The following is a 13233-nucleotide window of genomic DNA, read 5'->3' on the forward strand; positions in this document are numbered from 1 at the left end:
TCAAGATGTAACTCCTCGTATGCAACTATAGCAAGTACCAACCGAATAGTAGTCATTTTAACCACCAACCGAGCCTTGTACCATTTCTTGCCATCCAACTCATTCTTGATTCTATACACCCATTTTCTTTACAACACCCTTTTATCATGAGGTAATTTTACTAGTAACCAAGTTTTATTCTTCTCAAGTGACCCCATCTCTTCCTTCATGGCAAGCTTCCATTGTATGGATTCTTTTGATTTTCTCGCCTCAAAGTAACTTTCGGGTTCACCATTCTTGGTATAGAGCAAGTAGTTTGTTGATGAAGAATACCTAGGATTAGGCTTGGGCACTCTAGTAGAGCGTCTTAGTATAGGAGCAACCGGTATAGTTGGACCGGTTTCATTATCATCCTCCTCATCACTAGAACTCCCACTATGTTCGGAACTTTCACCGCTTTCCGAACCATCTTCATCATTAACACTTTGTGACGCCTCACCATTATTCGGAAATTCATTGTTACCCGAACTCCCACTAGAACCTGCAAGATCATCAATAGAAACATCGTCAAAAGTAACATAATCCGGTTTAGGACTCCCCGTTTCAGGTTTGCCATAAACCGAATCTTCATCAAAGGTAATATCACGAGAACGAATCACTTTTCTAGCCTCGTTATCCCAACATCGATAACCCATCTCATCCGAACCGTAACCAATGAAAGTACACATCTTTGACTTAGCCTCAAGCTTGTCTCTATCCGCATCCTTGGTCTTCACATATGCATTGCACTCAAAGATTCTAAGATGACCATAACTCACCTTTTTACCTTGCCATTCTTCCTCGGGAATTCGGAAACCCAATGGTGTTGAGGGTCCCCTATTGATCAAATAAGCCGCCGTACTAACCGCATCCACCCAAAACATCTTAGGAAAACCGGCATGTAGTCTCATACTCTTAGCCCTTTCATTCAACGTACGATTCATACGTTCGGTGACCCCATTGTGTTGCGGTGTTTCCGGTACCGTTTTTAACATCTTAATACCTAGCTTTGCACAATGGTCTTTAAACTCAAGACTACCATATTCTCTTCCATTGTCTGACTTTAAGCACTTCACCTTTAAGTTAGTTTCATTCTCTACCATAGCTTTCCACTTCAGAAAAGTAGCAAATACATCGGATTTAGCTTTAAGAAAATAAACTCATACCTTTCGAGTGGAGTCTTAAATGAAGGTGACATAATAACGAGAACCTCCATGTGATTCTACATTCGTTGAACCAAACACATCCGTATGAACTAGCTCCAATTTCTCCAACTTGGGCGCATTCCCCGATTTCCCGAAAGTCACCTTCTTTTGCTTCCCATATACACATGATTTGCAAAATCCAAGCTCCACTTTCTTCAAATCCGGAATTATCCCACTCGAAACAAGCATCTTCATACCTTTTTCACTCATATGCCCGAGCCTTCGGTGCCATAGAGTAGAATTATCTCCAACATCAATCGTAGCAACCACCGTGTTTTCATCAAACACCTCAACCATATAAAGTGTTCCCCTTTTATGTCCACGAGCCACGACCCTACTACCCTTAACCACCTTCCATTGGCGATTTTCAAAAGTAACCGTGTTACCTTCCTCATCTAATTGACCAACAGAGATAAGCTTCTTTTTCAACTTAGGAATAAAGCTCACGTCTTTCAAAGTCCAATTAGAACCAAGAGTAGTCTTCAATACAACATCTCCTATGCCTTCAATTTCAAGCTTTTTATTGTTTGCCAATCTAACCTTACCATGATACGATCGAAAATTCGTCATCAAACTCCTAGTGGGTGAGGCATGAAACGAAGCTCCCGAATCCAAGATCCAAGACTCCACCGAATCTTCAACACTACATAAAAGTAAATCATCCGTATCTTCCGCAGTAAATTTAACACCTTTCGCCGAAGAATTCTTGCAATTCCTTTGAAAGTGTCCCTTTTGATTGCAACCCCAACAAATAGATTCACTTCGGTCCTTTGATGGATACCTCTTCTTAGACTTCTTCCTACCCTTCTTCTCACCACTACGATCAATTTTCATACCACGGTTGTCGGCACTTAACAAGGATCCGGATGACGATTCCCCCGAGTTTCTCCTACGAGTGTCTTCACCGAGAATCAAATCCCTAATACCTTCAAACGCTAGCTTAGTAGTTCCCGTAGAGCTACTAACCGCGGTAACCGTACCCGACCAACTCTCCGGTAACGATGAAAGCAAGATTAGTGCTTTTAGCTCATCATCAAACTTGAGATCGACTGATTCAAGTCTTGATATAATATTGTTGAATTCATTGATGTGATCCGTTGAACTCGAACCTTCCCTCATCTTCGTATTGAACAATTGTCACATAAGAAAAACCTTATTCGCCGCCGTGGGTTTTTCATACATGTTAGAGAGAGCCTTCAAACATGCAAACGTTGTTTTCTCATTCACAACGTTATATGCAACGTTCTTTGCAAGAGAAAGACGAATCGCACCCAAAGCTTGGCGATCCAAAAGAGACCAATCGGCATCATTCATGCCTTCGGGTTTGACCTCCAACAAGGGTTGGTGTAGCTTCTTTTGATACAAATGATCTTCGATTTGCATCTTCCAAAATCCGAAGTCTTTTCCATCAAATCTATCGATTCTAAATTTTTCGTCTTCCGCCATCTTCCCAACTCGAAAACCTTGTGCTCTGATAACGTTGCAAGAGAAAGACGAATCGCACCCAAAGCTTGGCGATCCAAAAGAGACCAATCGGCATCATTCATACCTTCGGGTTTGACCTCCAACAAGGGTTGGTGTAGCTTCTTTTGATACAAATAATCTTCGATTTGCATCTTCCAAAAGCCGAAGTCTTTTCCATCAAATCTATCGATTCTAAATTTTTCGTCTTCCGCCATCTTCCCAACTCGAAAACCTTGTGCTATGATACCAATTGTTAGGGTTTTAGGACCCAACAATATGAGTAATTAAAGAATATTACTCAACTCACAAAAGATAAATGAAAGAACAATGCAAAAAATTAAATCGACACAAGCAAAATAACGTGGTTATATGCAATCGTTGTAATTGCTTTACTCCACGGCCAACTAGAGAATTTTATTGATAATTTTCGTGATCAATGGTACAGGTTACATTATGGTTATATTTATAGGGCAAAATAAATAATGCAATACGTATTCCCAACTTGCTGAACAAGTTGGAACTTCACATCTGGTGAGAAATGTCACCACACGTGACATGTTGTTCACCATCAGACAAAATATGCTCGAATGAATTAGTCACGTTGTGACTCCTTTGCTCACGTTTGAGCCACTTTATTTATTTTGCTTCACCATCCCTTGGTCACATTTGGTGATAAATGTCACCAATGGTGACTCCTTTGGTCCCACTTTTTGTTTAATCCTTCTTCACATATACTCCAACACCATTTTGTTAGAATTTAGGACCAAAACAAGACAGGTGATTTATATTAATCATCATACCCACGAATGACAAACGAATAATAAAGCATAACGATAAATAAAAACATAAAACAACACGGGATTTAACGTGGTTATATCCCAACTTCAAAACACTGAGAAGGTTTACTTCACGGGCGCAAACCAGAGATATTTTACTATAAATTTTGTGCACATCTGTTAGGGTTATAATAGAGTGTTTAAATAGGCAAATCTAAACAATGAAACTTCTTAACGAAAAAGAAAACATGATTCTGGAAGTTTCCCCATCAGAACCATTTTCGCGACCGCAATGAATTTCTGGTGGTCGCGAGTTTTGTTTTATCAGCACATATGTGATTCTTGCGACCTTAACTCTAAACTCGCGGTCACCAGTTTCACAGATTTAGCAAACCTTGTTTAATTCGAACTTCGCACTCCAACAATCTCCCACTCGAATGAGACATTAAACAACCTTCTCCAACCCGTCACTATGTTTAAACAAACCCACAATAACTCTAGACTAGCCTATTACCAACTCCCTTTGATACCGCCGGATGAGACACCCGAATCACGCCGCACTTCACTCGTTAGCCTACGAGCAAGTGAAGTCTTTTGACACCAAAAAACACCGTTGAGTGATAATCCAATCTCATAGTTACTAGCTTGGGCCATCTCGGTTTCCATCGTCACCATCTTCTAACACGAAGATCACCTTCTCACACCAGAAGACCAATTGAAGTATGCGACTCTTCAATTATAGGATTCTTCATGAGACTACACCGCCTCGCCGATCACTCTAGACATGTCCAATCCCGAACACACATGTCAATAATCACCCTCGTACAGGATTTCACCGTCTATCTATGGTTTTCATTCTCAGCAATCAGAAAATCCAACAGACGCCCTCATAGACTCTTTATCAAGGCTCCAGTGAGAACGCAGTCACAACCTAGAAATCTACTAACTTTTCAATTTTTCACTCTCTTGCTGGTTCACTGACCTCATCATAGCTATGAATTTCACAAACTCATCTTCTCATCCCAAGCACGCTCCCACTGTACGAGTAAGAAATAAAAATTGCGGCTACTCGAGAAGAAACTTGGTTCGTACCACCGGTGAGTCACAAATTTCTTTGCCATCGAAGAGTAAAACAAGTACTCAAAGCCCTAGTGTTACCCAGAATCATCACATTAATCTGAGAACATTGGAGGCAACGTAGCATAATCATCTCCACATCTCCACTAGTCGACTAACTCCCAGTAGCTCGATAACTTCCATCGGTTACCAAACTCATACCAAGTTCCTGACACCCTCAACGATACTAGAAAGCTCAAGTTCCAGGACTTACAAGATTATCCACCCCTCTTCCATCACCTAAAGACTTCTAATTCATTACCCTCGATGAAGAACCCGCTCCATTAGTTATACCATCAACCAAACCCGAGCAACCGTCGAACACGTTCTATCTGACACCCATCGACAACCAATTTTCCTTAGTGACTAGGAATTCTAATCGCACGCATATTCCGTAAACCCTGGAATATTGACCAAACACCATTGGTCATCCCGTTTGCAAACCGCAAGCACCAAACTTCCCCGATATTCTCACTATCGAATTTCAACCCGATGCATCTTGTTCGTTACAACAACCGCTCTAAACCAAGAGAAGAACACCCTCCCGAGCTTCCATAACAAACCCACATCTTCGAAAACATAGCTCGTATCGCTTGAAGTTTTCGAGACAAAATCATCTCACGCTCGCTCATTAAACCCGAAAAACTTCATCCTGAAAACTTCCCATATTAAAAAAATCATATATTAAGATCCAACGGTCATATCAGCCTCAAATGTTTACCGGCGTAGATCATTAAGTCTACTATCCACACACAAAAAATTAATTTGATCCAATGGTTAACGAATCCGCTACAAATTTTCTACTACAGCAGCTCTTGGAACTCCGAATTTGAAAGTTCAATCATTCTTTCGCACGGGATCACGAAGAACGAGAACTCAGATCCGACACCGGATCTCTCGAAAAATCTATCCGCAACGAAACCATTGACCCGACCTCTAACCTCGTAACCCTTCGCGAAAAAATTCACCATCATGATGCAATCAACGTCCCGATTACAAAATAACTTCCAAGAACTGATACCTGAATCTTGTGTGATCAACTCTCCTGGATACATAGCCATATCCATGAGTTCATCGCGACCACCTAAGTCACCTGGTCTCGATACATGTTGCAAAACAAATCCCTCAGCCCGTCGTTTAATCTAACCTTGATGAAAATAAAAACCGAATCATTAACCATATCGAAGAAACTTTCTTTCAAATTCGCCATCGCTCCCAAAGTCAAAACCTTGAGCTCATGATACCACTTGTTAGGATTTATGACCCAAACAAGACATGTGATTTATACTAATCACCATACCCACGAACGACAAACGAATATTAAATCATAACGATAAATAAAAGCATAGAAACGACACGGGATTTAACTTGATTATATCCCAACTCCAAAACACGGAGAAGGGTTTACTCCACGGGCGCAAACCAGAGATTTTTCACTATAAATTTCGTGCACATATGTTAGGGTTACAATAGGGTATTTAAATAGGCAAATCTAAACAAGGAAACTACTTAACGAACAAGAAAACAAGATTCTGGAAGTTTCCTCCTGTCAGAACCATTTTCGCGACCACACTGAATTTCTGGTGGTCGCGAGTTTTGTTATCTCCGCACATATGTTATTCTTGCGACCATAACTCTAAAATCGCGGTCATCAGTTTCACAGATTCATCAAAACTTGTTTAACTCGAACTTCTCACTCTAACATATTCACCAACTATGACCTTAAACTTGCATCCCACAATTAGTTTATAATTATTCAATGCATTTACCGATAAATGTTTTCATATTTGGAAATCAACTAGGTTGTCCGTCTAATCTCTTGGAGAGAGGGTTGACATTCATAACCTTCTTTGTGCTTCTTGTTCCTTGCAAGTCGAAGACCTTTCACACGTATTCTTTGATTGTGAGATTGCCACTCGAGTATTATCTTATATCGCATCCTGGTTAGATCTCATCATATGGAAATGGATAATGTCATTACATCAGAACCATTCAAATGTAATCTTTTTGGAATTAGTTTGGTATGCTACATTATGGATCTTATGGCGCTTCAGAAACGGAAGGACTTTTGACCCCCTCTAAGTTCAAAAAGTGTCACATTATTGATTCGATTGTTTTATCCTCTTTTGATTGGCTTTCATCCCGTTATAAGAAAGCTAATATTAATAGGAATGTTTGGTTATTCAATCCTTTACGCTCTTTGTAATGTTCTAGCTCATTGCTAGTTTTTTAAAAATATATGAAAACAACTGTCATTGATCACTCAATAAATCACTATGAACGAATTGTATAAGATAATGAATGAGATAGATAATGTCATGATTAGGGTTTGATTCAAGCGTTATTAACCTCAAAACCGTTAAAAACAAATGGCTAGCCGTTATATTGTATAATTAACCGGTGGCTAATAATCTTCGTCTCTTTGTTCACATAGTCGTCGTATTAACAATCCTATTAATTAGGAGCCTAGTTGGTGGCTCCTTATTCAGACCAGTAGATCCATGCTCCTTTTGATGCTTCTGTCCATATATACAACAACTAGCTAGTTGGCTGACAATTCTTGCTGTCTTTGAATAGCCCATTTTTATCTAGTCGAGGGCTGAATGTCTTACTATTTTAATTTTGTTCGCACCTGGAACAACTAGCGGCTCATCATGCGAGCTGGCAGCTAAGGTAGTTGTTCATTGGTTTCTCTCGCATAATACTAAATGGTGTTTTTCAAAAAATGGCTATAAAATTTCGGATAATGACTATGCAATTTCATAAGTTTGATAATGGCAACGCAATTTCGAAAAATATCATGCGATTTCTAATAATGACTATGCGTATTCAGATTAAATAATTAAGAATACATTAGATAGCGCTATTATTTGATATTTTTTTTTTTTTTTTTTTTTAGAACGGCAAGTTAGTTTCATCGCACAGTTAGTGGTTAGATCGCATCACACGTTCCAGGAGGAAACCGCCACCATCCAAACGGGCAGGTGGGGAAAACCCCCTGGTGAGACTCGAACCCGGGTCTCCTCGAAACCATGCAAGCATGGTTACCAATGAGGCAAAGCCCCATTGGCGCTATTATTTGATATTAAATCATTACTTGAAGTTTCATTGTCATTGTTCGAAACTGCAATGTCGTTACACTATATTTTAAAGTGCAGAACAATTTGAAAATTGCAAACAAATAAATATGTGTCTTAAACTTTAAAAACCAATAAAAAAATTTGTGTCTTACAACACACTTTAGTTAATTTGGTGAGTGTTATAATTCAGTAGGCTTATAACTACCTTTAGTGGTTTGATTCTTGATGTTATAATTCAGTAGGCTTATAACTACCTTTAGTGGTTTGATTCTTGATGTTATAATTCAGTAGGCTTATAACTACCTTTAGTGATTTGATTCTTGATTTAGAATACTAATAATGAAGTGTAAGAACAAAGATGATAATGGAGAGAAAGAAAGAAACACTTTGTAAGTGTGAGAAATGGTGCAAGTTTAATGCTTGCATTCATGAGTATTTATAGCCTAAAATCTCAATATAAAAATACATACTTTGTGTACCAAAATTGACTATATGTATACACCAAAATTGACTATCCATATCTATATTATTATTATTATTATAACACTCCCCCTTGGATAGCAATTTTATTTTGTTGAAGATCAACTATAAATTACTGCCTCGTTAAAAACCTTGCTAAAGAAAACCCAGTGGGAAAAAACTTTAGCTAAGGGAAAAAGAGTGCAGCATGGAGTTGACTCCCCCTCAAGTAGACATCGCTTCAGCTGTTACATCTTTTGAACATGTCTCATGCCAATGTTATGAACGTGTGTTCTGAAAATAGCAGTTGGAAGTGCTTTCGTGAAAAGATCAGCAGAGTTTTTGCTAGATTGCACATATCTCATTTCAATCTGGTTGTCCTTAATGAGATTTTGAGTGTATGAGAAGAATCTAGGTGGTATGTGTTTTGTTCGGTCACTTTTGATATACCCTTCTTTCATCTGTGCTATGCAAGCTGCATTATCTTCATAGATAGTTGTTGGACTTTTATCGCGTTCTAGTCCACAAGAATCAGTAATGAGTTGTGTCATTGATCTCAACCAAAAACATTCTCGAGTAGCTTCATGTAATGCAATCACTTCGGCATGATTTGACGATGTAGCAACAAGTGTTTGTTTTTGAGAACGCCATGATATTGCAGTACCTCCATTTAGGAATACATATCCAGTTTGAGATTTAGCTTTATGTGGATCAGATAAATAACCTGCATCTGCATAACCAACCAAATCTTGTTTTGATTCGTTAGAATAAAATAATCCTAAATCAGTAGTTCCTCGAAGGTATCGAAATATGTGTTTGATCCCATTCCAGTGTCTTTTGGTAGGAGCAGAGCTGAACCTTGCCAACAAATTAACTGCAAAAGAAATGTCAGGTCTTGTACAATTTGTAAGATACATAAGAGCTCCAATTGCACTAAGATATGGTACTTCTGGTCCAAGAATGTCTTCTTGATCTTCACATGGACGAAATGGATCAGCTTCAACATTGAGTGATCTAACAACCATAGGAGTACTTAATGGTTTTGCCTTGTCCATATTGAAACGTTTCAAAATCTTTTCAGTATATGTTGTTTGATGTACAAGTAAACCATTAGGCATATGCTCAATTTGTAAACCAAGGCAATACTTGGTTTTTCCGAGATCTTTCATTTCAAATTCTTTCTTTAGAAGTTGAATGGCTTCATGGATCTCTTTATTTGTACCTATGATGTTAAGATCATCAACATAAACAGCTATGATCACATATCCGGATGTTGTTTTCTTAATGAAAACACAAGGGCAAGTAAGATTATTTGTATACCCTTTGCTTATCAAGTAATCACTTAATCGGTTATACCACATACGTCCCGATTGTTTTAACCCATATAAAGATCTTTGTAATTTAATCGAATACATTTCTTTGGGTTTTGCATTTGATGCTTCTGGTACCTTAAATCCTTCAGGTATCTTCATATATATATCACTATCAAGTGATCCATATAGATAAGCAGTCACAACATCCATGAGATGCATTTCTAAATTTTTAGAAACTGCCAGACTGATTAAGTACCTAAAAGTAATTGCATCCATAACAGGAGAATAAGTTTCTTCATAATCAATTCCCGGTCTTTGAGAAAAACCTTGAGCTACAAGTCTAGCTTTATACCTTGTAACTTCATTTTTCTCATTTCTTTTTCGGACAAAAATCCATCTGTATCCTACAGGTTTCACATCTTTAGGAGTGAGAATGATGGATCCGAAAACTTTTCTTTTATTGAGTGATTCTAATTCAGCTCGTATTGCTTCTTTCCATTGAGCCCAATCATGTCTATTTTGACATTCAACCATAGATGTTGGTTCTGGATCATCATCATTATTCATGATGTCATATGCAACATTAAATGAAAATTTCTCATCAAGATTTTTCATTTCATTTCGGTTCCATAATATTTTTGAATATGCATAATTGATTGCAATTTCTGTATTGACATCATCAATCTCCTCTGCAGTAGGAGTACTGATTTGTGGTTCTTCTTGAACACTTTCTTTTACTTCATTATCAGCTGATTTTCTTTTTCGAGGATTTTTATCCTTTGAACCGATTGGTCTTCCACGTTTCTGACGTGGCAAAGATTCATGAGTGACGTTATTGCCAGCTTTTGGAATTTCAATTCGAGCTGGAGTATTTACTGCTGGTATATATGATTTTGTCACCGTTTTTGTATCTGTAAATGCATCAGGCAATTGATTTGCAAGTTCTTGTATATGCATTATCTTTTGAACTTCTGTCTCGCATTCTTTTGTGCGAGGATCAAGATACTTTAATTGAGGTTCACACCATGAAACATCATTTTCTTTATTTTTCATTTCTCCCCCTAATCTAGGGAACAATGTTTCATTAAAATGACAATCAGCAAAACGTGCTGTAAAAACGTCACCTGTCATAGGTTCAATATACCTTAATATTGAAGATGTTTCATATCCAACATATATTCCCAACCTCCTTTGAGGACCCATTTTTGTACGTTGTGGTGTCGCAATTGGAACATACACTGCACAACCAAATGTTCTAAGATGGGAAATATTTGGCTCTTGACCAAAAGCAAGTTGTAGGGGGGAATATTTATGACTTGCACTTGGTCTGATGCGAATCAATGCAGCAGCATGTAAAATTGCATGACCCCATATAGATACAGGGAGTTTTGTTCTCATTATCAATGGTCTAGCGATTAACTGTAAACGTTTAATCAATGACTCGGCTAAACCATTTTGTGTATGCACATGAGCAACAGAATGTTCAACAACAATTCCTATAGACATGCAATAGTCATTAAATGCTTGAGATGTAAATTCACCAGCATTATCAAGTCTCACCCTTTTAATGGTGTAATCAGGAAAATGAGCTCTCAATTTAATAATTTGGGCAAGAAATTTTGCAAATGCCACATTACGGCTTGATAACAGACAAACATGAGACCATCTGCTAGATGCGTCTATTAGAACCATGAAATATCTAAATGGTCCACATGGTGGATGAATTGGTCCACATATATCACCTTGAATTCTTTCAAGAAACATTGGTGATTCTTTCTCAACCTTAAGTGGTGAGGGTCTAGTTATCAATTTTCCAAGAGAGCAAGATGTACATGGAACCATTGTATCATGATGGATTTTTCTATCCTTTAGTGGATGTCCATGAGTACATTCAATAATCCTTTTCATCATTGTTGATCCTGGATGGCCTAATCTGTTATGCCATAAACTGAATACACCAGGATCAATATATTTTTCGTTAACTACCATATGTATTTCTGGTACATTTATATGTGTATAATGTAATCCAGAACTAAGTCTTGGCAGTTTTTCAACCACATGACTCTTGTCAGTGATACTTAAATATTTCTCATTTTCTGTTGTCACTGACTGATAATCATACCCGTTAAGGTATATGTCGGAGAAACTCAATAAATTTCTGCTTGACTTGGGAGAAAATAAGGCATCATTTATTAAAAATTTTGTACCATTTGGTAGTATGAAATTTGCCTTTCCTATCCCTTTTATCAAGTTAGCAGGTCCTGATATTGTATGTATAGTTCCTTCCATTGGTTTTAGATCAATAAAATATTTCTCGGATTTAAGTATAGTGTGTGTAGTTCCACTGTCTGCTATACAGAGATCTCCACCACTTGATTGATGTTGTATTCCAGCAAAATTCATATTGAACTTCATATATAAGAAATAAATAGTGAGTACATTAATATTACACAATATTTTAAACGCAAATAGATAGTACTGAAACATTTAGCAAACATAATGACAAAGACAGACGATATTAAATCGTTTATTTTTCAAAAGACACACAACTTAAACATTCAAGAAATCTTCATATAAATCAGATGGTTTCTCAGTGACTGTTGGATCAATATTATCCACAAAATTTACTTCCTTTTCTTTACCTTTCAGCGAATCCTGATACATCTTAACAAGATGTTTAGATGTTCGGCAAGTATTAGCCCAGTGGCCCATTCTACCACATCTGTAGCAAGATTCTTCAGAATTTTTAGAAGAATTTTCTTCAACATCTTGTTTAATGGGCTTGTTTTGTGGTTGATATTTATATTTTCGTGGATTACTATTTCTTTGACCACCACGGCCACGACCACGACCACGTCCACGCCCATTACCATTACCATAAGGATGGTTTCTACCATAGTTATGGCTTTTGGCATGATGATGGTGATGGTTATTATAACCACGACCTTGCCCGCGTCCTTGTCCCTGTTTATAATTATTTGCAGTATTTGCTTCAGGGATTGCAAGTGTACCAGTAGGACGGGATTGCTGATTTTTCATTAATAGCTCATCATTTTGCTCTGCAACTAAGAGATATGAATTAAGTTCAGGATATGTTTTGAACTTTAGCATTCTCAAATTTCTTTGCACTGTGATGTTTGCAGCATTCATTGTGGAGAAAGTTTTCTCCATCATGTCTGCATCACTAATTTCATGTCCACAGAATTTAAGTTGTGAACATGTATTATACAGAGCTGAGCTGTATTCATTTACTTTCTTAAAGTCTTGGAACCTTAATGTTCTCCATTGTTCCATTGCAGCTGGAAGTAAAATTTCTCTTTGATTATTGAATCTGCTTTTGAGACCTTCCCATAAAACATGGGGATCTTCTACAGTCACATAATTATTTTGTAAGCATTCATCAATATGTTGATGAATAAAGCAACATGCCGTAGCTTGTTCTTTTTCAGAACAAGTGTTGTTTTCATTTATGGTTTCAAGAATGCCCATTGATTTAAGATGCATTTTTACTTTTATAACCCATGGCATGTAGTTGTTTCCAGTTGATTCTAAAGGAGTAAATTTAAGCTTTTCCAGATTCGACATTTTCTTTTATCAAAAATTAAAACAAACATCATGATAAATTAGAGTCAATTTATATTCATAAGTATATAAACATTAAACATAAATTTAATATAACATAAATGATAAGTAGGTGACAGTGTCGACCATGTGTAAGCAATCATAAATAAATGTTATATAACAAAAATATAAATATTAGTAAACATAAATGAAAATTTGGCGACAGTGTCGACCATATATT

Source organism: Rutidosis leptorrhynchoides, chromosome 4 (genome assembly GCF_046630445.1).
Source record: "Rutidosis leptorrhynchoides isolate AG116_Rl617_1_P2 chromosome 4, CSIRO_AGI_Rlap_v1, whole genome shotgun sequence".
NCBI lineage: Eukaryota > Viridiplantae > Streptophyta > Magnoliopsida > Asterales > Asteraceae > Rutidosis > Rutidosis leptorrhynchoides.